General features: G+C 40.2%; 1 protein-coding gene across 1 annotated transcript in view; it reads left to right on the top strand.

Annotated features, from left to right (window-relative positions):
- Positions 1-6,385: 6,385 nt before the first annotated feature.
- Positions 6,386-26,291, top strand: part of TMOD3 (tropomodulin 3) — a gene marked incomplete at its 3' end in the record, with an annotated part of 83,952 nt that continues 64,046 nt past the window's right edge. The window contains 1 exon segment of the mRNA NM_214294.1: positions 6,386-6,486.

The raw sequence follows: 26,291 nt of genomic DNA, 5'->3' as shown, positions 1-26,291 counted from the left end.
TTGTTCATTCAGTCTTCTCTATGGCTATAAGAAGTAGTGCCCTTCACCCTCTCTGGCCCAGCTACTAACCCACTTCCCAGCTCCACTAGTTAAGGACCATGATCAGATGCACACAGCCTCTGGCAAGTGTCCCACATCTGTCAGGACCTCCATAGGACCTAGGTGTGTATGTGCGTGAACGAGGTGGTGTTTGCTTTGGGTCCAACCAACCCAAGAAGGGAGATGATGTAGGAAAATTAGGCAGGTATGGGACTTAGAAGTGTTGTGGAGGCCGGGGTTTAGGGGGGAGGGTCTCCAGATTGAAGACCACTGAACTGAGCAATCCTGAGCAAAATTTTAGAAAAGTGTATTATATGCTTTAGTGGTTTGTAAGCTCTTAGAAGTTAAGCAGCACAGATTTACTTAGAATAAATGATAGGATATCATGAGGGGCCAGTCAAAAGAACAACTGTATGTGGATTTCATCCAATGTCAAGGCATTTGACAAAGTCTCACAACACTCTTGAGAAATGTGGGTTGCACAAAAGTGCAACTAAATAATTAAATGATTGGTTTAAACAGTATTTTTTTTTCTTTGAGTCATGATCATAAGTAAATGCTGACGAATGGAAGAATTTCAACCAGAAGGGTTTAGCAGTCACCAGAAGACTCTTTCCTTGTTGAGTTTTGATCAGCAGTTCATCAGTAATTTGGATCGATATTCATAGAATACTGAGTCTTTAACTAGTGGGCACTGGGAAAGTCAAGGAATATTTTACAGGTTCAAAAATATCTGGACAGGCCAAAGTCCAAGCCTGTGTCTAATCAGATAAAATTGAATAGAAGCAACAGTACAGTTTTCTAGTTTTAGTCCTAAACACCAACTGTAAAAGATAGAATGGGGAAAATATGACTTAATTGCCTTCTGTGAGGATAAAGACTTTGGTGTTGACTAAAAGCTTAACTGTGAGTAAGAAATGGAATGTGCCTGCCTCAGAGCTAGTTCTAGCTCAACTGACTTAGACAAAGAATATTGTTATTTGGCCAAAAATCTACTGTTTGTCCTGGGCTTTGGACCTCAGCTTTTGGAATACCTACTTCAATATTATTCCTTTTATCCTTGAACTTTGTCATAGTTGGTGTTTTTAAAGGTTATTCTTGTTCTAATTAGTCACTAGAGTCGCTGATAAGAACAAAGAATGTATGTCATGCTGTTGTGATATGAATGTTCATTTTCAGATATAGGCAGGTGTTCTAGATTTAATCTGAATGAAAAAAATCTCTGTGTTATTTGTTGGAATTCTATCAAAGTATACATGTATATTGCTAATTGGGTAAGTAAAATGCTGTAATAACTGCTGATTGTGAACATTTATTTTGTGTTCAAAATCAATGAAGATATATCAATTCAAAATTATCAACAACTTTCAAGGAGTTAAGTAGAGAAATAGGTTAGCTGTTACTACAAATATAAAGAGAGAGTGTATTATCTAGATAAATTATGAAGAAAAAGTTTGTCTTTTTTAGTCAATGAATATTTCTAAATTTTTAAAATATTACAAGGAAGAATAACCAGAGATCACATCATACCTCTATTCTTTGTAGAAATCTTTGGTGTATCTAGCATGTACAATTTTTTTTTTTTTGTCTTTTTTTGTCTTTTGTTGTTGTTGTTGTTGCTATTTCTTGGGCCGCTCCCACGGCATATGGAGGTTCCCAGGCTAGGAGTTGAATCGGAGCTGTAGCCACCGGCCTACGCCAGAGCCACAGCAACGGGGGATCCGAGCCGCGTCTGCAACCTACACCACAGCTCACGGCAACGCCGGATCTTTAACCCACTGAGCAAGGGCAGGGACCGAACCCGCAACCTCATGGTTCCTAGTCGGATTCGTTAACCACTGCGCCACGACGGGAACTCCTAGCATGTACAATTTAAAACCAGAATTTAAGTCTTATTTAGTTCAATTTACCACATGGATCTTGTTCATCCCATCCCCTCAGCTGAAATGTGACTCTCTTCAGTGACTCTAGGAGAGTCTCAACAGCTCACAGAGTTGGGGAATTATTGTTCCTACGCCACTGTGTTAAACGTTGTAATTTTAGCACTAGCATTTTAAATAATATGAAAATAAAAGTTTAAATTTTGACATAAAAAGTTAGGTTTATTTGAATATCCTAGAAGTTTATTTTTTGATAGTGATATTTGTGAGCAACCTTGGCTTCAGCTGAAAATTTAAGTTCTCTGCCCTTTGGCATTTGGCTGAAATGTATATTTAATGTACCTCCAGTGGAGGTATAATAAGGTATGAAAATATGAGGAACAACAAAATTAATTCCAGCTGATGACATTAGGGAAGTTTGAGTGAAAAACAGACATTTGAGATGGACAGTGAAACATGAGGAAGCTTCTAGCAAGCATCAATGTGGTGATATGGGAGACTATTTCGAGCTAAAGGATTTGCTTGAATTATTTCTATAAAATTGTATGTCCCAGCTATGGTGTTTGTCTTCTCTGATTCCTACCTCCCACTGCTTTAGTCAACTCCAAGTGACCAGGAATGAAATCCTTACCTTTTAGTTACAACTTTATGTCTTCAGCTTAAGTTCTCTCAGCTCTCCTATAAAACACATTTAAAAAAATACTTAAGTATATCAAGGAAACTACTTCCTAAAGTCACCCTTTGATAACAAGAAAATTGTTGCTGGCATTAATTTGCAAATGATGATTCAGTGTGACACCCTTTATGAGTTACTCTGGCTGGAAGATTAAAGATAACACTAATTGGGGCTTGTAATACATTAAGGAAAGTTACAGTGTCATTTTATCAGTCACTTTCACTCTAACCAAACCCTGAAAACTAACAGGAAGGGTACTGTGTTCCTTATTCAAATACCTTACATAACAGTCTCAAATTTGTTCTCTTTTGTATGTTGAACTTGAACTGTTTTCCATTACTTGATGTGGGATTAAATGCATGGGGGAGGAGTACCATACCACTTCTATTTCACAGGATTGCCTTTCCTGGAAAAGGGACTGCAGTAGTCAGCTTTCCTAGGTCAGTCTATAATAACAAACAAACCTAAATCTCAGTTACTTCTTGCTCACATTGCATGTCAACACCTGTGTTTGGTCGAGGCTCTGATTGCATTTCTCATGCTAAGACCCAGGCAGAAAGACAAGACACCTATTTGGGACATGCCATCCTCTTGGTGGAAGGAAAGAAGAAGCACACAAGTGGGAAATGATACTCTTAAAGCCCCGACTCAAAGCTGCCATACTGTCACTTCCACTCATTTTATTGGCTAAAACAAAGTCAAGTTTGTAAGCTTTGCTATTACAATATGACAACATTTGTGTGAAAACAGAGGAAAAGAAGCCTGAAAATGTCTATAGGGAGGCACTGCAAGTCATATGACAGTGGGTAAGGCTGCCTTTTTCTCTATAGGAGAGCAAATATTTGGGAACAATATTGCAATCCACCTTGGGCGTTTAGTGAGTTAATATAATTTTCAGGTTTTGCTTTCTTTTTTCTCTTCCAGAACTGTGTCTTTCTAACTATAGGCTAATAATGGCAACCCATAAAGTGTAGTCCTTTTAAAAGAAAGCTCTGTTTCCATTTCAGGATGAGTTTCACTGGATCTTGTCCTGTGGAGCCGAACCTTCTCACAGCAGGTGTTTATATCCACATCAGAACACTGGCTGGCATTTGCCACGAACCCTGTCGTTCTGTGTCCCAAAAATAAGCAGGAGGGGGAGGGAAGGATTCAATATTCACTTATTTAAAATTTGTATTGAATACCTACTGTGTGTCAGGCATTGGTGGAAGTGCTAGGGAGCAAGGGGTAAACAATGCAAACTCCTTACCTTAGTAAATAAGTGAGACATTAGGTAGTGACCGGTGCTGGGAAGACAAAGTAAGGCAAGAGGAGAAAGACAGGATAAGATAATCAGAGAAGACCTTTCAGAAGTGACATTTGAATAGAACCTTCATGAAAATGAGGGCGTGAGCCACAGGGTTTAGGAAGAAAGCCTTCTACCTTGTAAAGAACTTGAAGTGGGAATATATTTGGCAGGATTGAGAAACCTTAGGGAGGCCAGTGTGATTGGAACAGAGAGAGCATGTGTATGGTAGGAAATAAAATACTCATATAAGGACTAGTAACTTTGGATTGGAAATGTGATGGGAAACAGGTGACATGATCTGATTGGTTTTTAAAAAGATTATTTTGGTTGCTGGTATACAGAATATAGTTAGAGGTAGCAGTGAGGAAGGTTCTATTTTTTTTTTAACAGTTTTATCCAATACTAAGGATGTTATTCTTAACTCATCTGGTTCTCTCTCTCTCTCTCTCTCTCTCTCTCTCTCTCTCTCTGTGTGTGTGTGTGTGTGTGTGTGTGTGTGTGTGTTTTCATGGCCAAACCACAGCATATGGAAGTTCCAGGCCAGGGATTTAATCTTACCTGCATCATAATGGGTTGGGATCCCTTAACCCACTGCACCAGGCCAGGGAGCAACTTTTGCAAACATTTGCAGTTGGATCCTTAACCCACTGCACCACATCAGAAACTCCCCATGTGTAGTATTTAATGTACATGGATTTAGGACATTTGTATTTGTAAACCTTGTGATTACAATATAACATTTGTCTGAAGAAAGAAAAAGAATCCACCACCAAACTCACTTTATTTTTGAAAAAAGAATTAGAATAAGATGAAGGCATTTCTTAGGAAAATCTTAAATTGAAGAGCAAAAAAAGAAAATATATTTAATGTATGTCCAACACCTCATATTGGAAGATCAGGGAGGGAATGTGGCATAGTATAAATCAGTCAAAAATTGAATTCGCAGCCCTCTCTGCCTAAAGAGCAAAGCAGAAGAAGCCATATTATTGCAAAGGAAAGTCCTTAAAGTAAACCATATCTGGATAGCCAAGGTTCTCAGCTTTTCTTTTTAAGGAATTCCATTTGGTTAGTTTCCCTGGGAGTAATGCCCCAGAGGTGTAGCAGGAACTCACAAGAGACTTCTTAGTTAGCCACAATACCTATATATTAACTTGTAATGAAATACAGAACTATCAAATGAATCCAGATATTCAGTTCATCCGGTCAGAGTACCATCTCCCTGGATTGAGTTTGAGAAACATGGTCACAGATGATCTTACTTAATGTGGTAATATTTAGGATATACATTAGTCTGATCAACAGTGGAAAGTATGCTAAAATTTGAATCAGGCTATCTGTTTTTCATTTCTGTATCTCCAGTTACTGGCTGTGTGACCTTTTACAGCTTACTTAATTTTTCTCATCTGTAGAAATGGAGAATACTAATATAGTCTTTGTAGGGTTGTTTATAGGATTGGATGAGCTATTATAAATGGAGTGCTGGCAAAATTCTAGCTATTATAAATGGAGTGCTGGCACAATTCTTGGTGTGGGTTAAGTATTCAATAAATATTAGTTGAACCTGAATGTGGAATTGTGTAGGAAATTGCTCTCAGGTGTTATCTCCAAAAATATTTGAGAAACTGATTCACACTAAGATGCTATAAAAAATAAGATGCAATGGCAACCAAGAGTATTTGCATTTAGGAGGTTTTTTTTTTTTCCCCCTGAAAAAACCCACATCATTGGTGATCTTTATTGCTGGAATTAGTGGATGCTAATTGCATGAAATTCCAGGGTATTTATCTCGGGTGCTCCTTGCTCTGAGGAGTAAATAGCAGCAGAGTCTTAACCATTAATCTGCTCCCGCACTGGGTGTAGCTGGAACGTATCTTAAGCAGGCACTTGAGTTCTCTAATTGGCTGCATTTTTGAGGTGTATCAAAGTTGAACATTACACCTGAGAATGCAAGAATGGGATGGGATGGAAACTGATCACTGCGACATCATCCTGGCTGCAAACCTAAGGAAATCACAAGGGTCACTATACTCTTAAGGTGACATCCGCCTGATTTATGTCACTCTCGTGCCTTAGCCTTTATTTGTTTCCTTTTCTATCAGTTTTTCATAATAAGTTTAAAGGGCTCCATGTCTTGTCCTCCCATTAGCAACCTAGGGTTTAAGTCCTGCGGTGTGTGCCTTTTGACTAAAAATCAAAGTGAAGAGGAAATCTGTACTAAGGAACCCCTAGTTGACGTATAAAGCTCCCAAAGGGTCGAAGGTAGATAATTCTACGAGTAGAGAGAGTTTTATCAGACTAGTGTAAGGCTTGACATCTGCAGCTGCTTCAAAGTTCCACACACAGTAAAGCCCAAGATCTGCGCTGAGCCTCGCCCTCCTGGCTTGAACTACAGCTCCCAGGATGCTCCGCGATTTGGGAGTGCGCGCGCGCGTCGGCGGTGGAGTGGGAACCAGCGCCGTCGAGTTGGGGGAGCTTCTGGCGGGTGGATCCGACAACTCCCCGGGAGGCGGACGCAGGCGGACCGGCGGGTACTGGGAGCTGAGCGGCAAGCAGTCCCCGCGGGTCTGTGAAGGAGGTCGGTGGCTTCAGCGGGCGCTAGGCAGGTAAGCCAAGACCGATGCTTTCCAGGAAGTCCGTCTGCGGGCGCCGGCAGTGTGTCGTACCAGCCATGGTGGCTGAGGAGGGAGAGGTTGCTGTCTTCCAGCAGCGCGGCTCGAATCTCGTTCGCTCCCAATCCCTGTCCGGTAGCGAGAGGACGCTGGGGCTGCTTCGGGGCAAAAGGGCCAGGGCAGGATCCGCAGGACGCGCTGGGCGTCGCCCGTGGTGGAGGCGCGCGAAGACAGATTTGCGATGAATCACTCCCCGGCCCGGCCTCGCCGGGTTCGGGACTGGCCCCTTCCCCTCCCGGCTGGAGCCCGCGCCGGCCGTGGCTGTGAGAACTCGAAGTGCTTATCCGCCCCATCCATCCCACCCAGGCTTACTAGCCGGCGACTAGCGTCTGAAGGTTTTTTTCACCGAGTCTCCTTCAAAGACTTCTGCTTAGTGAGTTGGAAAGAAGAAGAAAAAAAGAAGGGCACACCCTTTTCTTTTTTTTTTAATTTAATTGAAATCTTTCTTGTCTTGCGTTCGCCGTTTTGAACTATCTGCTCTTAGAATAGATTCCTGGCTCCTGTGCAGCACAGCTGGACCCGGCTGTGAAGTTTGTATGTTGGTTTGTTTTGAGGACGTGACTGGGTCGTTATTTTTGCTTACAGAAGTGGTGTGTTTCCTCTGCAAGCCTGCATTCTGATTACAAACGAATGAGAAACAGCCGCAGGGGGCTTTTTGTTTTGTTTTTTGGATTTTGGGGGTTTTTAATGTTTAGTTAAGAATCGCATTTCCAACTTGTCCTTGGCTTCCCTTAAAACCAAAAGTCATCTGGTAATGAATACTGCAGTAAAACTTAGCCCAGGAGGTCATACTTGAACAGGAAATAAGCCTGTGGAGATTTAGGTTAGTTATGTGCGGTCTGCCTTGGTTTGTAACATTTTAATGTGGCTCATGTTTCTTTTTCTGAGAATCCTTCAGATTAATTTTTCAGTAAATAAAATTGCTAATTGGTCTGTTACAAAAATGTATCAGGCTTAGAAAAATAGTCTTGTCCAGCCTCATTTACCTTTGCTAGTAAGTTCTTCCTAGTCCTAGGCCTTTTTTTTTTTTTTTTTTTTTTTTTTACCCTATTACTTAAGAGCTCACAGTCATTTTATAATACTTAGAATCACCTTTCTAACACATTCCTAGGAAAGGAACAAAAAAGGAATTAAAATGTGATACCCGATATATTTTAACTCTTTTAGGTTGCTTGTTTTTGAACCTCTTGGGATTTCTACTTTATCATCTTTAAAATGAGATGACTCCAAGATTGTCAGCCCTAAATATCCAATTTTTATTTTTTTTTTTTTTTTTTTTTTTTGTCTTTTTGCTATTTCTTGGGCCGCTCCTGCGGCATATGGAGGTTCCCAGGCTAGGGGTCGAATCGGAGCTGTAGCCACCGGCCTACGCCAGAGCCACAGCAACGCGAGATCCGAGCCGTGTCTGCAACCTACACCACAGCTCACGGCAACGCCGGATCGTTAACCCACTGAGCAAGCGCAGGGACCGAACCCGCAACCTCATGGTTCCTAGTCGGATTCGTTAACCACTGCGCCACGACGGGAACTCCTCCAATTTTTAAAATTCATTTATTTGATTCATTCAGGAAACATTGACCACATCTGTCATTCCAAGCCCTGTGCTAGGCATGAAGGAACAAAAATGATGTTACTGACCAATTATTACTGTTCAGTTTCCTTTAATCATGTTTTTATGACTAATTTCTGGTATACCTTCCAGGTCAAATTACTCCATAATTAATAATTTCATCTAAAGTTAAATATGTACAGGTCAAATGCCCATAGTATTACTGAGTGTAACAGGGATCAATTTCCTCTAATCAGAGATTTTTTAAGCTACTGGCCTATTTTAGTCCAACAGAAAGGACTTGTATGGTTTAGCGTGGTGCTTCTCAAACTTTAATGGGCATAAATCACCCAGGAGTCTGTAGTTCTGAAATGAGGCCTTGGAATCTGCAGATATAATAGGGAATACTGCAGTTGCAGTGGGAGAGCACACTTTGAATGTTAAGGGTTGGTAGATGTCTTAAGGTGTTTATGATGACAATTTAAAGGCCAGTGCTGAAGGAGTTTCCTCGTGGCTCATCAGGTTAAGGATCCAGCATTGTCACTGCTATAGTCACAGCTGTGGTGTAGGTTCAGTCCCTGGCCCAGGAATTTCCACATGCTGTGGGCATGGCCAATAAATAAACAATTAAAGACCAGTGCTGATAGCTGTGATATTCGATGCATAGCTATGGCTTTTTCCAACTCTCAATGTAAAAAAGTAATCTTACTCTAACAAAAATAATTGCTTTCACAAGTTTTTTTGTGAAAAAACTTTTTCTCTTCTTTTATCCTCCTCTTTTGCTCCCTCCCTTCTCCTTTCTCTTTGCTGTATCCTCTTAGCAGCTTTTTTTTTTTCTCTTTCCCCTCTTCTACCCTCAACTGTTTTCATTCACTTTAATTCAGTAATTGGCTAATTCATTGTGTGTTTTGTCCTATCCTATACAAGGCACTGTCTTAGGCTCATGGTAAATCAGACATAGAAGATGTGTGTTTTTTGGTTTGTTTGTTTGTTTTTGTCTGGGAGCTTACTCTATCGAGATTAAGCATGTGTATTTGTTTTAGTCCAGAGCACAGTAGGAGTTGTCTGTAGGGAATAAAAACATGTGGTAGGAGTTTTGAGAGATCTACAGCTGTGGGGGTAGGAAACAAATGAAGTCTTTTTCCCGCTATACTCTCTTTCTCCCCAGGCTATACTTTCTATACTATTTGAGTCTGTATATGACATAGCTGCACAGAATACAACACAGCTTCATAAATTTATTTATTTGAAACCTGGGGTTGTGTTGGGTATATGAAAATCAGTTCGATCTGAGCAATATCCTAGGGAGGGTGAGAGGTGGTAACCTGGATAGAGACACAGAGGAGGACTCAGTAAGCAGTAGAAAGGGGCTCAGTGGTTTTCAGGTGTTGATCTGATGTTCACTGCTCTTGTAATTTAGGATGCATTGTCTTTTTTTTTTTTTTTTTCTTTTTAGGGCTGAACCCTCAGCCTGTGGAAGTTCCCGGGCTAGGAGTCCAGTCAGAGCTGCAGCTGCCGGCCTACACCGTAGCCACAGCCACACCAGATCCAAGCCACATATGTTATATACACCACAGCTCATGGCAATGCCAGATCCTTTAACCCACTGAGGCCAGGAATTGAACCTGCATCCTCATGGATACTATTCGGGTTCATTACTGCTGAGCCACAACAGGAACTCCTTCTTTTAAAAATCAAATGAGCTGGCAAATTATTCTTAATGACTTTCAATTGCTCTTGGGGTTCAATATGTATGATTCTCTCTTGATCAAAGTAATAACATTATTGTTTAGGCTGTATTAGAGGCCAAAGCACTATTGTCCTTCCTTACTTATTCTCAGTTTTATCTCAGGCCTTCCAAAATGACAACTGTAAAATCATATTGATGCATATTATAAATGCTTGTATTCTTTGACTCAGAAATTCTACTTCCAGGAATTTACCCTAGAGATATACATACGTAAAATAATAAATATATGAAACTACTTAGTTCAGTATTATTTATAAACAGAAAATAATTGTAAATAGCCTAATTGCTCATCAGTAGAGGACTGGCTAAATAAATCTACATAGTGGAATATCATACAACTATCAAAAATAAAGAGGCAAGTCTGTGTCTATGGCAGTGGGGAAAACTCCAAGATCTATTGTTAAGTTAAACAAGTAATAAGGAGCTGTAGGCAATATATTGTACTTTTTATGTAAAATAATGGAGATAAATCATAAATATTTACTTTTGCATGTAAAAAATAAATAAAAGAAAGTATAACTTCTCATAGTCCATTAGATACATATTGAAATTGTGTAGAATCACACTTGATTTGCCATTTATGAAAAATTAAACAGGAACACATATACTTATATCTATCTATGTATATGCATCTGTGATCCATTAGGTGATTTACCATAATGAAGGAATAGAGATTTGAATAATCCATAGTGGCAAGTAATTGAACATATATGTGTGCTATTCTAGAATTTCTTTCTTTCTTTTTGGCTGGGCCAGCAGCATGCAGAAGTTTCAGGGCCAGGGATCAAACCCGAGCCACAGCAGTGACAAAGCTGGCTTAACCTACAAAACTACCAGGGAACTCTAGAATTTCATTTGAAACAAAATCATTAACTATATCTTGAAGCAGAGTGCTACTTCAATTTTTTTATTGAGGTATAATTAGCATTTCCTAAAATGCATGTATGTTAAATGTCCAGTTCAAGGAATTCTGACAATTTTATACATTATAACTTTTTAGCAAAACCACATAGAAAATATTTTTTATTACATTAGAGAGTACCCTTGTGCCCCTTTCTAGCCATTGCCCTCACCAACCCTACAAATTTCACCACTTTCTTACTCCTTATTTCTGACACCATAAGTTTATTTTGCCTGTTCTTGGACTTGACATAAATGGAGTTACACAGTAGTATGTTTTTTTTGTGTCTGCTTCTTTCCTGTAACATAATGTTTCTCTGTTGTATGTGTCAATGGTTTGTTCTCTTTTATTGATGAATAGTATTCCATTTATGAATATACCTCAATTTGTTTACCTCATTTCCTCCTGAGGATATTTGAGCTATTTCCAGATTTGAGCTATTAGAATAAGGTTGCTATGAACATTCTTTTGTAAGTCTCTTGTGGATAAATGTTTTTATTTCTCTTGATAAATACCTAGGAGTAGAATTACTGAGTCATAGGGTAAGATGTATGTCTAACTTTATTAAAAAAAAAACTGCCAGTTTTCCAAAGTGGTTTATATGTGAATTACAGTTGCTCCACATTTTTAATGTTGCCAAATTTGCATGCTGTCAGTCTTTTAAAAAAATTTTTAGCCATACTAGAGGATGTGAAATGGTACTTCATTCTGGTTTTAATTTGCAGTTTATTTTGCTTTTAATTTGCACTTTCTTAACAATTAAGGATGTTGATTGCTTTATCGTGTGCTAATTGGCTCTCCTATATTTCGAGAAGCATCTGTTCGAGTCTTTTTCCTAGTTTTTAATTAGGTGGTTCATTTTTTTATTGCTGTTTGTAGGAGTTCTTTATATATTCTGAGTAGAAATCCTTTGTCTGATACATCTGTTGGTGATATTTTTTACCTAGTCCATGGCTTTTCTATTTATTGATGACGTGATGAGTAGAAATTTTTAATGGATTTTATCAATTTTTAATTTTATGGTTAGTGTTTTTTATCCACTCCTCAGGGTTGCATAGATATTCTCTGTTTTCTTCTTAAAAGCTTTCTTATTCTGTGTTTTACATTTTAGGTCTGTGATCCATCTTATATTAATTTTTGTGTTATGATGGGAGGTAGGGTTGGTTTAGGTTTATTTTCCCTTCATACAGATACCCGGTTCTTCCAGCAACATAGGTTAAAAAAACTTTACTTTTATGTGAGGAAAAGAATGTATTTATGTATGTATAACTGGGTCACTTTGCACTTTGCTATACAGCAGAAATTGGCAGAACATTGTAAATCAACTATAATAAAAAATGAAAAAAAAAAACCCTTTATTTTCTCCATTAGATTGACTTGGCAACTTAATTAAAAATCAACTGAGGGGAGTTCCTGCTGTGGCACAATGGGATTGGCAGAGTATCTGCAGCACCAGGCTTCAGGTTCTATTCCCACCCTCTACCCCAGCCCCAGCCTGCGTAGTGGGTTACCAGATCCTGTGTTGCCGCTTAGCTCAAAACTGCAGCAAAGATCTGATCTTTGGCCTGGGAACGCCATATGCCACAGGGTGGCCAATAAAGAAAAAGAAAAAAAAAAAAAAATCACCTGAGCTTCTTTGTTTTGTAGTTGTGCTTACATGTCAAGTTCTTAAGAAGGTCCTCGGTCTTTAAAACAAACAAACAAAACAACAACCAGAACATTTGTGCACCTCTTCCACACTGCAACTAGACTGAGATTGATCCAGGAAATAGCATGTATTTCTTTTTCTTTCTTTCTCTCTCTTTTTTTTTTTTTTTTTTTGCTGTATAGGGCTATACCTGTGCCTTATGGAAGTTCCCAGGCGAGGGGTCAAAATTGGAGCTACAGGTGACGACCTACACCACAGCCACAGCAAATTGAGATCCAAGCCTTGTCTGCAATCTGCACTACAGCTCAGGGCAATGCTGGATCCCTGACGCCCCTAGAGAGACGAGGGATGGAACGTGCATCCTCATGGATACTAGTCGGATTCATTTCCGCTGTGCCACAACAGGAACTCCTACCACATATTTCTTGATGGAGGAATGTGAATAATAAATTTGAATTTTAAACAGCTTTTCCGTGGGTTGAGTTAATGGAGGCAACCTCATTTCAGTAGCAGTTGTATCCTGAGCAAGCTATAGAGAGCTTAATATTTTCTTGTTTATTGACTTGGTCAAAGCAGATTAAAAAATATATATGTAGATATAAAATATTTGTATATAAAAAACCCATGCATTTTAGCTTTCATCTTTCTATTACACTACTCCAATCCTGTCTTTTTGACACACAGTTCCTGAATTTGTCCTGGAGCAGTTTACGTAAGTAGACAACTTGGTTTTTTTTTTTTCTTCTGGATTTTACTGACTGATAACACAACAAAAGGATAACATTTTAAAAAGAATGTCACCTTAACCATATTACTCTAATTTAACTATTTCATTTTTCTTTGTGTCCTTTCAGGCTTTGTTCATCCTCATACATATTTTATATGGAGATAATCATAGTGTACATGTCCTTTTCTGTGGTAGCCAGTGAATGCTGTGTTCTATATGTAGGTCACCCTTATTAGTAAAGACACAATAAAGCTGGAGGTGTAGACGAGACCGCTATGGGACTTAACAGTGGGAAACCTTGATCAAAATAGAAGCAGAACAAAGTTAAGATTTTCAAAGACAGGGTTACCCTTACATGGAAATGCGGGACAACTTTGGTTTCCTTATTCTCTCTCTCTTTCCCTTTTTAATGTATAGCAGCCTTATTGAAAAGTAATTCACATATACAATTCACTCATTTAAAGTGTACAAGAGAACAGGTGTTCCCATCATGGTGCGGTGGTTAACGAATCTGACTAGGAACCATGAGGTTGCCGGTTCGATCCCTGGCCTTGCTCAGTGGGTTAAGGATTTGGCGTTGCCGTAAGCTGTGGTGTAGGTTGCAGATTCAGCTTAGATCCCTCGTTGCTGTGGCTCTGGCGTAGGCCAGTGGCTACACCTCCGATTGGACCCCTAGCCTGGGAATCTCCATATGCTGTGAGAGCGGCCCTAGAAAAGACAGACAAAAAAAAAAGTGTACAAGAGAACAGATTTCAGTATATTCACAGAGCTGTGCAGCCATCACCACAATTAATTTTAGAATGTTTTCACCACACCCAGAAGAAACCCCTTACCCATTAATAGTCACCACCTACTTCCTCCTAAACCTCCAGTCATAGGCAACCATTCTGCTCTCTGTCTCTATGAATTTGCCTATTCCAGACATTTCATATAAACGGAATCATACAATTACATAGTCTTTTGTGACTGGCTTCTTTCACCCTTATGCTCTCTCTCTCTCTCTTTTCTCTTCTTTTTTTCTTTTTTTTTTTGGCCACCCTACAGCATGTGGTGATCCTGGGCCAGAGATCAGATCCAAGCTGCAGTTGTAACCTATGCTGTAACTGCACCTGTGTGGGATCCTTAACACACTATGCCTGACTGGGGATCGAACCTGTGTGCCAGCCCTTCAGAGATGCCACTGATCCCATTGCGCCACAGCGAACACTCGCCCTTATACTCTTAATAGTTTGCTTTGAGAATCATTGAAATACAGGCTAGGTTCCTCCACAAGTATGCACACTTTTTAACCTGTAGAGATATACACTCCTCAGGTACCTATGCTCGAAAACACCTACACCTACTCATTAAGGAAGGAACACAAACACACCAAGACAAACTTACAAACTAAGGTAACTGATACATAGAGATAACCCTTTACAAGTAAGTAGTTTCATATCAGGGCATATCTAAGCACAAATATCACTACAAGTACACACAAGTGAACACAATTCCTGAAGTGTATGTGAGAAAATAGGTGAAAACATGGTAAGCTAGGAGGAAATGAGGCCTGAGTAGACAAGAGTGTGATGGCAGGTTGAATTTATTTCTAGTGTATTCTCCTGGTGTTTAAAATATTTCCTAGAGCTTTTAGTCTTTTATATCAATAACTATTCTGATATGTTTGTATTATTTAATATGTAAATAGAGTTGTAAGTAAGATTGTTGTAGTTAGCCTATTATATAGCAGTCCCTTCGAGCAGATGTTATTAACTGTAAAGTAGGAGATTTCCATATGGAAAAGTACAACCAACAAAATATTTTAGTTTCCTGGATATGGTGTTATCATTTTAATGAGGAGTTGTTAATATTTTATGTTACTATCAAGGAATATTTCCTTGATAAGCATACCAGTGAAAAGAGAGGAGGTCCCTCAAACATGTAAGTCTGGCATCTTCAGGCATCCCTTACCCTGGGCAAGCATGGAAAGATTTGATATAATCCCAGGCCTTACTTTTGTTCATGGTGGGTGATTATTAACCCAAATTAGTTTTTTTGTTTGTTTGTTTTAGGGCCACACTTGTGGCATAGGGAGGTTCCCAGGCTAGGAGTCAAATCGGAGCTATAGTTGCCAGCCTACACCAGAGCCGTAACAACTTGGAGTCTGAGCTGCGTCTGTGACCCACACCACAGCTCACAGAAACACCGGATCTTTAACCCACTGAGGGAGGCCAGGGATCAGACCTGTGTCCTCATGGATGCTAGTCAGATTCGTTAACCACTGAGCCAGTTTTGTTTTGTTTTGTTTTTTGGCTGGGCGGCAGCTCATAGAGGTTCCCAAGCCAGGGACTGAACCCAAGTCACAGCAGTCACCTGAGCCATTGTAATGACAATGCTGCATCCTTAACCTACTGCACAAGAAGGGAACCCCCCCCAAGTTAATATTCTTAAAGAACTGTTCTTTTTTTTTTTTTCCCCTTCTTTGTTTCATCTTGATTTTAATGGCCACTGGTATGCTTGCTTGGCTTGAGTTTGGGTGGGATGGGGGATAGGGAAATGGGGAAGAAAGTTTACTTTGGGAAATAACAGGTGATTATGTAAAAGTTACCCCCCCCCCCCCCGCCCCCTGCGCCTTTTTTTTCCCACTCATTTGTCCCTAAGATCTATAGTTTCTTAGAGAAAATCACAGAACTGTTAGGGGACTATTGACTGAAACTGCCCACCTTGGCCAGGCACGATAATAGCTATTTGCATGAGTTGTCTCACAACAGGAGGCCGTGGTAAGGAACATGGTGCCCCCCTGAGGACTAACCAGGAGGATTGGGGAGGGGCCAAAGGGAGGGAAGAGATCACCAAGCCTCCCAGAATCCTTGGCTCTGGAAATCCATCTTGGCTGAGAGGTGCACATGCCACCAAGAAGGACCCTGAGTCAGACCAAGTATGGGCCTAGCAAGACGATTGCCCAGAAACTAACCCCATTCCCATAAAACTTGAGATTTTGAACCTTGTGGCAGAGCAGTTCTCCTGGGTTCCCTTACCTGCTGCTCTCCTGCCTGGGCTCCCCGTCCCAATAAAGTCTCTTGCTTTGTCAGCAAATGTGTCTCCTTGGACAGTTCATTTCCGAGCTTTAGACAAGAGCCCATTCTTGGGTCCTGGAAGGGATCTGCCTTCCTGTAGCAAAACCATACACAGAAATGGACCTTGATAGAATTGCTCATTTTTAACTCTGCCAGCCCTTCTGTTGGCTATCAGCACACCCTCTATACCTGCTTTTTCTTTGCTACTTTGTTGATCCCCATTACTCCTTGTCAAAGGATCTCACTTCCTACTGTCCTAAGGCATTGGATGACATCACAAGTGAACTCCTGGATATAGTTTGCTCTCCACCAGAGCACAGCCTTTGTCACTGCATTCAACTTCTTAGCCTTTGCTTCTGCCAGATCCTCTGTCTTTTCCCACTACCAAATAGGAGTTCTGGCCTATGTCTCTTTTTTTTTTAGGGCCGTACCCGTGGCATACGGAGGTTCCCAGGCTAGGGGTCGAATCGGAGCTGTAGCTGCCAGCCTATGCCACAGCCACAGCCACAGCCACAGCAACTCTAGATCCTAGTTGCGTCTGCGGCCTACACCACAGCTTACGGCAACACCAGATCCTTGACCCGCTGAGCAGGTCCAGGAATCAAACCCGCAACCTCATGGTTCCTAGTTGGATTTGTTTCCACTGTGCCACAACAGGAACTCCTTGTGTCTCCTTTTAAGTAGAATACCAGGGGATCCTTTTCAAAGACATATTGTTTAAACTAGTCTCTGAAAGATGGGAAAGGATTCGAATATGAGAAAAGATATTTTAGGTGTAATGAACAGTGTAATCTGAGGGCTGAAGGCAGAAGACCATGGATCTGTGTTTACTTCTTTGGCTGTAATACACACCTTCCCCTTTACTTTCTTCCTCTCCTTTCCCTGGCTCCTTTTTAGCTTGTACTTTGATCTCTGTGCTTAGGATACTGCTCCTCTTCCAACCCAATCCCACCCCCCACCCTCATCTAGCTAAATGTATCCTTCCCTGACCACCCACAGGGATCTGTGAACTTCTGTAGCACTAATTGCTAGTACCATTCTTTTGTCAGTTAATTATATATTGCCTTGTTTTTTAAAAAAGCTTATGTACATGTCTCATTTTCCCAAATAGAGGTTATTAGCCAAGGTTCTTAGGTCTCAGGGAACACTGCCCACTTAAGCTAGCCTGCTAGATGGTATGGTGACAGGGCTGGGAGTTGTAGTGGGTTACAGTTGCCCAGTTCAGGCAACTGAGCTCTGTGACATGATTCAGCTGGAGCCCAGAGCAGGCTCTTCCTCCCCCTGACTGCAGTTTGCATGGACTCTGACTTTTTTCTATGCCTCTGCTCCATTCTAGGAAGTACTTTGGATTTTTAAAAATACTGTGCATTACACTATTACCTATCTTGATTACTGAGTTTCTTGGCACCCTCTTAAATCATGCACCTGAGGCAAATGCCCCAGCCCTGCTCTATTCTCTCCTTTAAAGACTAGCTTTCTCTTGGCTTCTGCTTTCCCCTTAGCTTCAGCTTAAAGGTGACTTTGGTTTGCTCTGATGCTTGCTGTGATGCTGCCTCCAGACTAGACTGGATGATATATAATCTTTCAAGTCAGGTTTTGTTTGTCAGCTTTCCAAATTCTGGGAGAAGAATTGGATTTGATCTGCCTTGCTTGGGCCAGGGTACTACCCTTGTACCAAACATCTGTGAGGGAAGGAGCCTTGTTATGGTTGCTTAGGCTCTATCTGCACAGAGCCTAGGCTAGGGGTGGTCATCCCCAAGCATGCTTCCTTTGGTACATAGGTCTTTGTGTCTACATTGCACCTAGCCCATTAACAGCTAAAAAGTAGGTGTGTTTCTTATTTAGTATCTGTTTATTGCTGTGACTCTCTGACCATTTGACTATTAGTATTAGTATTAACTTTTGGGCCCCAGTGCTAATCAACAATATATTAATATTGAAGGATATCCAGGGAAGGATACATTTAACAATATATTAATTTTTTTCTTTTTTTTGCCAATCCCATGGCATATGAAAGTTCTGGGCCAGGGACTGAATCTGAGCTGCAACTGTGACCTACACAATAGCTGCAGCAGTACCAGATCCTTAACCCACTGCTCTGGGCTGGTATCAGAACCTAGCCATTGTGGAGGCGGTGCGGGATCCTTAACCTGCTGTGCCACAGCTAGAACTCCCATCTCTCGCTTTTTTATATTCTCTTTTTTATTTTTAGTCTTCATTGCTCTCACCCAATCTCTGTAATTAATTATCTAGATTATATGGATCACAGTATATCTCTGTTTACCTAGCATGAACTAATGAAGCATATAGTAATTAAGTATTCCTTAAAAATGCACTTTGAGGAGTTCCCGTCATGGCACAGTGGTTAACGAATCCCACTAGGAACCATGAGGTTGCAGGTTCGATCCCTGGCCTTGCTCAGTGGGTTAAGGATCCGGCGTTGCCGTGAGCTGTGGTGTAGGTCACAGACACGCTTCGGATCCCACGTTGCTGTGGCTCTGGTGTAGGCTGGCAGCTATAGCTCCGATTAGACCCCTAGCCTGGGAACCTCCATATGCTGTGGGAGCGGGCCCAAGAAATGGCAAAAAGACAAAAAAAAAAAATGCACTTTGAAGTTAGTGACTTTATTAGCCAAAATTTATTGAATACTTGCTCTATGTCAAAGAATTGTTCTAAGTGTTTTATACACATTCAATTAATGAATTAGTATATCAGCCCCATGAGATAGGTACTATTATTATTCTCATTTTACAGATGAGAAAACAGAGACAAAAGGTGGTTCACAATGTTGCTCAAGGTTACAAATTGAAATATCTGTAAGAAGGTTGAAATCTTTTTTAAAAATCTATTTTAAATGTCATTTTTGGTGAAATGGATTATAAAGCTTTTTCTGGTCTTAAATGAAGTTGTTCAAATGTAATTCAGCCAGGGTGATGTGGAGGATACAGAATTTAGAATTCACTGTGTGCATCAGGTATTCTTCTATGCTGCTGAATTGCCTTCTGAGGTTACTGCAGTTCATGGGCTATTGGTAATTACATTAAATCGTTACACACTTTTGTGTTTTAGTTTATAGTTTTTCCTTCCCTTTTGCCTCCAGCTGTGGATTCTTGTTGCTGATTACTGTCATTTCAGTAACTTGGTTTGTTAATGTAACATAATGGTAAAAAACATGGTAGAGACAGTATGATATAATGTAAAAAACATGAATTTTAGGGTTAAGTTGAAATCTCACATTCACTGTTAAGAAATAAGTTACCTATTGTAGGGAAGGCCTACTTCATCCTCTATGAAATCGGGGTAGCAGTATTTTGAAGAGTTATTATGAGGAGATGTATTTGGTAAAGTGCCTGGCAAATAACAGGTATGCAGATAAAAATTGGTTCCTTTATTTTTCTCTTCATTATGTTGGAATATGGTATATGGTTTTTTTGTTAATCTGAGAAACTCAGTAAATCAAAGAACTTTTTTTCTAAAATATTAGAAAGACAGTTTTATTCTAATACTTAAAAGCATTAGTTTAGGGAGTTCCCATTGTGGCTCACTGAATCTTACTAATATCCATGAGGATGCAGGTTCAATCCCTGACCTCACTTGGTGGGTCTGGGATCTGGTGTTGCAGTGAGCTGTGGTGTAGGTCACAGACACAACTCAGATCCCACATTGCTATGACTGTGGTGTAGGCTGGCAGTTACCCCTAGCCTGGGATCTTCCATATGCCATGAGTGTGGCCCTAAAAAGGAAAAAAAAAAAAATTAGTGTACAATTGGTGTCATAAATGTTCATTTGAGTATTATCCTAAACTCTTTTGGATCTTTGTCCTAGGCCCTCAGTAACCTCTTCTCTGCATTAAATTAGGTTGCCTTTTACTTCTTTTTTGTGGTTTTCTTGGTTTCCCTTGTTTGTTATTAAAGGAAAAATGTTCTTTAGCCCTTTTAAAAAGAACCTATGCCAAGACAGATCTTATGACCTTACCCCAGGAGCAGTAAACCAAGTTTCTTGGCCAATAGCAATGATTTCTAAGACTTCCTTTCTTTCTTCAGTTCTGCTTTTTTTTCAGCTATCACCAGTCTTTAATATTAATTGGATTTTGTTTCCATCCCCCACCCCATTACATTTTTCTTTTCTCAGAAACTGTCCCCACTAGCTGTATGCTTCTCATTATTTCAGTAGTTTTATACAGCTTGGTTTTTATTGTATGTGTATATGTATTTCTCAAAGGCTGTGTTTTGGTAATTGTCATTATTTGTAGGTAACTTCCACACACTGTAAGAGTGGCCAAAAAAAAAAATTCAGTTTGTGCTGAGGTTTGTGCTTTCTGTCTTGAGATCCCAATAAAAATCTATGATACCCTCTCCTTACAGGACTGTTAGATACTTTGCCAAATGCAAATACTCCAACTCAGGTCACCAAAAAAATTTTAAATGCTTTTACTGAGGCATAATTTACATATAAAATTCATCCATTTTAAGTGTACAATTCAGTAATAATAGGTAACTATTCCTATCAAAAAACTCTTCGGTGCTGTCTTCAGTGCTATAGCAAAGCTTGGTATGTCCCCAGTCCCCTGAAATTGATTAGAGTAAAATAGGTGGTATCCGTAAAAGTCCCAAGTGTGCTTTCTCCCCAGAGGTGTATATGACATGCCTCACCATGTAGGAAGCGAGACGAGGTCCATTGAGCACATGCATTCATAGCACGCAGGACACGAAACACCTGAATCAATGGCGAATATTCGGGCTAAGTGGTGTGGTGCATCCTGAGTGTTGTTACCTTCAGAGTGGAAAAGAGGCCAAATTGGGTGGGAGGAGCTAGGAAAGGCCTTGGAGAAGTTGGACTTCAGCTAGTCCTTGAAGGCTATGCAGTTGGGATAGGATGAGAAGTGAAATTTGGGCCTGGGCAGGGAGAATTGATGAAGAGAAGTGCAGACCATTGTGGGAAACAAGTGAGGCAAAGAGGTAAAGATGAACTTAGGACATTTATGAGACCTCAAGGAAGCCAGCCTGATCAGAACTGAGGATTCCTAGTAATTATTAGTGAAAATGAAACTGCACACCTCAGATTGGAACTTGAACCCATGTGCTGGAACTTTAACTCAACAAGATTCAGATTGGGACTTGAACCCACTGAGTATTTGTTTGTATTAATTAAAATCACACATCTTGGGAGGTCCCTTCATGGCTCAGTAGTTAGCAAACCCGACTGGTATCCATGAGGACTTGGGTTTGATTCTTGGCCTTGCTCAGGGGGTTAAGGATCCGGCGTTGCCATGAGCTGTGGTGTAGGTTGCAGACGTGGCTCAGATCCCAAGTTGCTGTGGCTGTGGTGTAGGCTGGTGGCTACAGCTCCAGTTGGACCCCTAGCCTGGGAACCTCTACATGCTGTGGGTGTGGTCCTAAAAAGACCAAAAAAAAAAAAAAAAAAAAATCACACACCTGGTCCCAGGACTTACTGAAATTCAGGTTCTTTATATCTCAGTGCAAAAGGAATTCAGTGAGAGTCAAAGTGACAAATAAGTAGTTGTAATGAGACTGAGTGTTTGCCATCTTAAAAGGTGAGAGGCGGAGTTCCCGTCATGGCTCAGGGGTAACAAACCTGACTAGTATCAATGAGGATGCGGGTTCAATCGCTAGCCTCACTTGTTGGGTTAAGGATCCGGTGTTGCTGTGAACCCTGGTGTCCTTTCCAGCCCCTAGCCTGGGAACTTCCATATGCCGAATGTGCGGCCCTGAAAAAGCAAAAAAACAAAAGAAACCCAAAATAGGTGAGAGGCAAGAAGCCCTGAAATAGGGAGTGGTGAGTTTTTATGGGCTGGTCAATTTCATAGGCTAATAAGTGGGAGGATTATACCAACTATTTCAGGGAAAGGGAGTGTTCCAGGAATTGGGTGACCACCTTCTTTTTGGCCTTTTATGATCATCCTCAACTGTCTTGGCACCTGTGGCTGTGTCATTCAGCATGCTAATGTGTTACAGTGAACTTGCTGAAAGTCAAGGTCCATTGGAAGTCAAATCATCCATCATCTTGCACCTAGTTGATTCTAACCAATCTTTGTCATTTCCTTAAGAGCTGTGTCAATCTTACCTCCTATTTCAAAAGCAGGAAGATGGAGTTTTGTCAGAATCACCTGAGAAATTTCCAAAATGCAAGCAGCTAAGAAATAAAAAATTCTTTTTTTTTTTTTTTTTGTCTTTTTTGTTGTTGTTGTTGCTATTTCTTGGGCCGCTCTCGCGGCATATGGAGGTTCCCAGGCTAGGGGTTGAATCGGAGCTGTAGCCACCGGCCTACGCCAGAGCCACAGCAATGCGGGATCCGAGCCCCGTCTGCAACCTACACCACAGCTCACGGCAACGCCGGATCGTTAACCCACTGAGCAAGGGCAGGGACGGAACCCGCAACCTCGTGGTTCCTAGTCGGATTCGTTAACCACTGCGCCACGACGGGAACTCCTAAGAAATAAAAAATTCTAAGCAAAGGAATGAAATGTAAAGGCACTGTTTCAAGAAGCATAGTCAGGTGACTATGATCAAGATCATCAGAGCAGGAAAGCAAGAGCTTAGTCAGGCAAGGAGTTTGCTTGTTCCTAGGAGAGGCAGCTTGGTAAAGCATTGTTTTTTACTTCCTTTCTTTATGAGACTCCGGACATTTCCCTAGGTATTGGAACTGTTCCTGGAAAGGGGGCAGGTCCAGAAACAAAAGACATTGAAAGCCTGCACAGAACTTGAGAAAAGTTAAAGCGATTTCTCTTGATGTTTCCTTAAGGAAAAAGGGGGAAAAAAACAAAATCCATACTGACCCCATCCCAGTTTAAGAGTTTCAATTATATAGAGCCTTGGAGCTTGGGAGAATGTATAATGATATATCTCTTTAATGATTTTTACTGTTGGTCTCATAGATTGTTAGTTTTTCCCCTTAATTAATGTTCTGAAATTCTTAAGACTCTTTAATGGCTAATGCTTTTTGGGGTTTTTTTTTTGTTATTGTTTCTTTGTTTTTTTGTCTTTGTTTTTGTTTTGTTGTCTTTTTTTGTGTGTGTGTGGTATAGGTTGCAGACATAGCTCAGATCCTGTGTTGCTGTGGTATAGGCCGGCTCTGGCGTACGCCGGCCGCTACAGCTCTGATTTGACCCCTAGCTTGGGAACCTCCATATGCCACTAGCGCGGCCCTAAGAAGACAAAAAGGCAAAAAAAATAAAAAATAGAAAATAAAATAAAATTTTAAATAGACAGTAGTTAGATACTTTAACATTTATTTTACAAAGATAAAATGAAATAAAAAGGCAGAAGTGCATGTGTTACTTTGTGCTTTAGTATTTTTACTATGTTAATAAAATTTATATTTAATTTTGTGGGTTTTTTTTTTTTTTTTTTTTTTTATCTTTTGTCCTTTTAGGGCTGCACCCATGGCATATGGAGGTTTCCAGGCTAGGGCTCTAATCAGCTATAGCTGAAGGCCTGTGCCACAGCCACAGCAACGCCAGATCCGAGCCACGTCTGTGACCTATACAACAGCTCATGGCAACACCGGATCCTTAACCCACTGAGCGAGGCCAGGGATCAAACCCACAAATTCATGATTCCTAGTCAGATTTATTTCCGCTGCACCACAGCGGGAACTCCTTATATTTAATTTTGTGATTAAAATTCTTTTGCATTCATTCTTATGATTTATGATATATTTGAAATTCATGTTTTCATAAAAACATTTCTAATTTTATTATGGGAAAATAGGAACTAATCTGTTGAAATTTGCCTTAGTTGGCAACTTTTCAGGAAAGCATTTATTAATATTGTCATTCCACTTTAACTTCTCTTTCTCTGGTACGTAACAACATTGGCCCATGTTTGAGTCTTTATTTACTTTTCTTGTTGCCTTATCTGTTCTGGTTTTTTAAGTCACTTTCCTAAAGTATTTCACTTGATTGTTTTTGTGCTTATCTAGCAAGATTCAGCTCTCATATTTTTCTTTTTCTTTTCTTCTTTTTTTTTTTAAGGCTGCTTCTACAGCATGTGGAAACTCCCTGGCCAGGGATTAATTCAAGCCGTAGCTGCAACCTGAGCCACTGCAGTCAGATTCTTAACCCACAGCAGGAACTACTCCTTTCTGCTTATACATTTTTCATCTTAGCAGTGATGAGGGCAAGTTACTATTTTTTCCCTCCAAGATTGGGTTAGTGTTTCCTAAAATTATAGACTTAGAGCTAGAAGAGACCTGAGGCTACTGAGCCTGAGGATGAATTGAATAGGCTTCATCCCTTTGCTACTTCTCTTTTGTTGGTAGTGGCTGCATAAGGACTTGAGGTGGAATTGATAGTGACTGGTGAGAAGGCTGTTGGATTTGCTGTGTCTGGCATGGACCTACAGGAATGTATTCCAGAACTAGGACATATCTTGGTTATTTCTGATCTAGTCTGGGAAACTGAGAAGTGAAATAACTTGCTCAGAGTCACAGAGCCCTTAAGTCCATAGAACTGCTGACCCCCAGTTCAATGCCAGGAGCTAAGTGCTAGGCTTTTTCTCACTAAAAATTCTGTAGTTCCTTTTGAATGTTTTGTTTTGGTTTTCCTCCTTGGGTGATAAATTGAATTCTTTCAAGTACTTCAGTTTGTCACAGTTTCTTGTATGTTCAGGAAAGACTCAGAAGTATTAATTAGTTTAAAATATAGTTTAGTTTATTTTTAAAATTTTCAGAATTATTTAAAAATTTTAATATTTAATGATTTTAATTTTTTTCCATTATATCTGATTTACAGTGTTCTGTCAATTTTCTCTTGTACAGCAACGTGACCCAGTCACACATACATGTATACATTTTTTTCTCACTTATACTCCATCATAAGTGATTAGATATAGTTCCCAGTGCTATACAGCAGGATCTCATTGATTATCCATTCCAAAGGCAATAGTTTGCATCTATTAACCCCAAATTCCCAGTCCATCCCACTCCCTCCCCCTCTACCTTGGCAACCACAAGTCTGTTCTCCATGTCCGTGATTTTCTTTTCTGTAGAAACGTTCATTTGTGTCATATATTAGATTCCAGATATAAGTGATATCATATGGTATTTGTCTTTCTCTTTCTGACTTCACTCAGTATGAGAGTCTCTAGTTCCATCCATGTTGCTGCAAATGGCATTATTTTGTTCTTTTTTATGGCTGAGTAGCAGTCTATTGTGTATATATACCACATCTTCTTAATCCAATCATCTGTCAATGGACATTTAGGTTGTTTCCATGTCTTAGCTGTTGTGAATAGTGCTGTAGTGAACATGTGGGTGCATTTGTCTTTTTCAGGAAAAGTTTTGTCTGGATATATGCCCAAGAGTGGGACTGCTGGGTCATATGGTAGTTTTATGTATAGTTTTCTAAGGCACTTCCGTACTGTTTTCCATAGTGGTTGTACCAATTTACATTCCCACCAACAGTGTAGGAGGGTTCCCTTTTCCCCACACCCTCTCCAACATTGTTCTTTGTGGACTTATTGATGTTGGCCACTCTGACTGGTGTGAGGTGGTCCCTCATAGTAGTTTTATTTGCATTTTTTTAATAATCAGGGATGTTGAGCATTTTTTTCATGTGCTTGTTGGCCATCTGTATATCTTCTTTGGAGAAATGTCTCTTCAGGTCTTTTGCCCATTTTTCAGTTGAGTTGTTTGTTTTTTTGCTGTTGAGTTGAATAAGTTGTTTGTATAAAATATAGTTTTAGGTAGATCTCCTTATTCTAACAAAGAAAGAGGGTTTGAGTTACATAGTCTAGCTAAAACTGAGAACTTGCTTTGCATTTATTTTTAAGACTGAATGTTTTCCTATTGAACTTTTAAAACTTGCTGCCTTATCCTCATTACAATTCAACCAAAATCACTCTCTTGGAAAGGGGGAGAAAAGTAGATTTTATTAGAAAGAATGAGTTCCCATCGTGGCGCAGTGGTTAACAAACCCGACTAGGAACCATGAGGTTGCAGGTTCGATCCCTGCCCTTGCTCAGTGGGTTGGGGATCCGGTGTTGCCATGGGCTGTGGTGTGGGTCGCAGATGCAGCTCGGATCCCGTGTTGCTGTGGCTCTGGCGTAGGCTGGCGGCTACAGCTCCGATTGGACCCCTAACCTGGGAA

The sequence above is a fragment of the Sus scrofa genome, chromosome 1, assembly GCF_054392235.1.
Source record: "Sus scrofa isolate SSC_HxYL_T2T_F1_AM1 chromosome 1, Sscrofa_HxYL_maternal_Yorkshire_Landrace_v2.0, whole genome shotgun sequence".
NCBI lineage: Eukaryota > Metazoa > Chordata > Mammalia > Artiodactyla > Suidae > Sus > Sus scrofa.
This window is presented reverse-complemented; position numbering and strand designations above follow the sequence as displayed.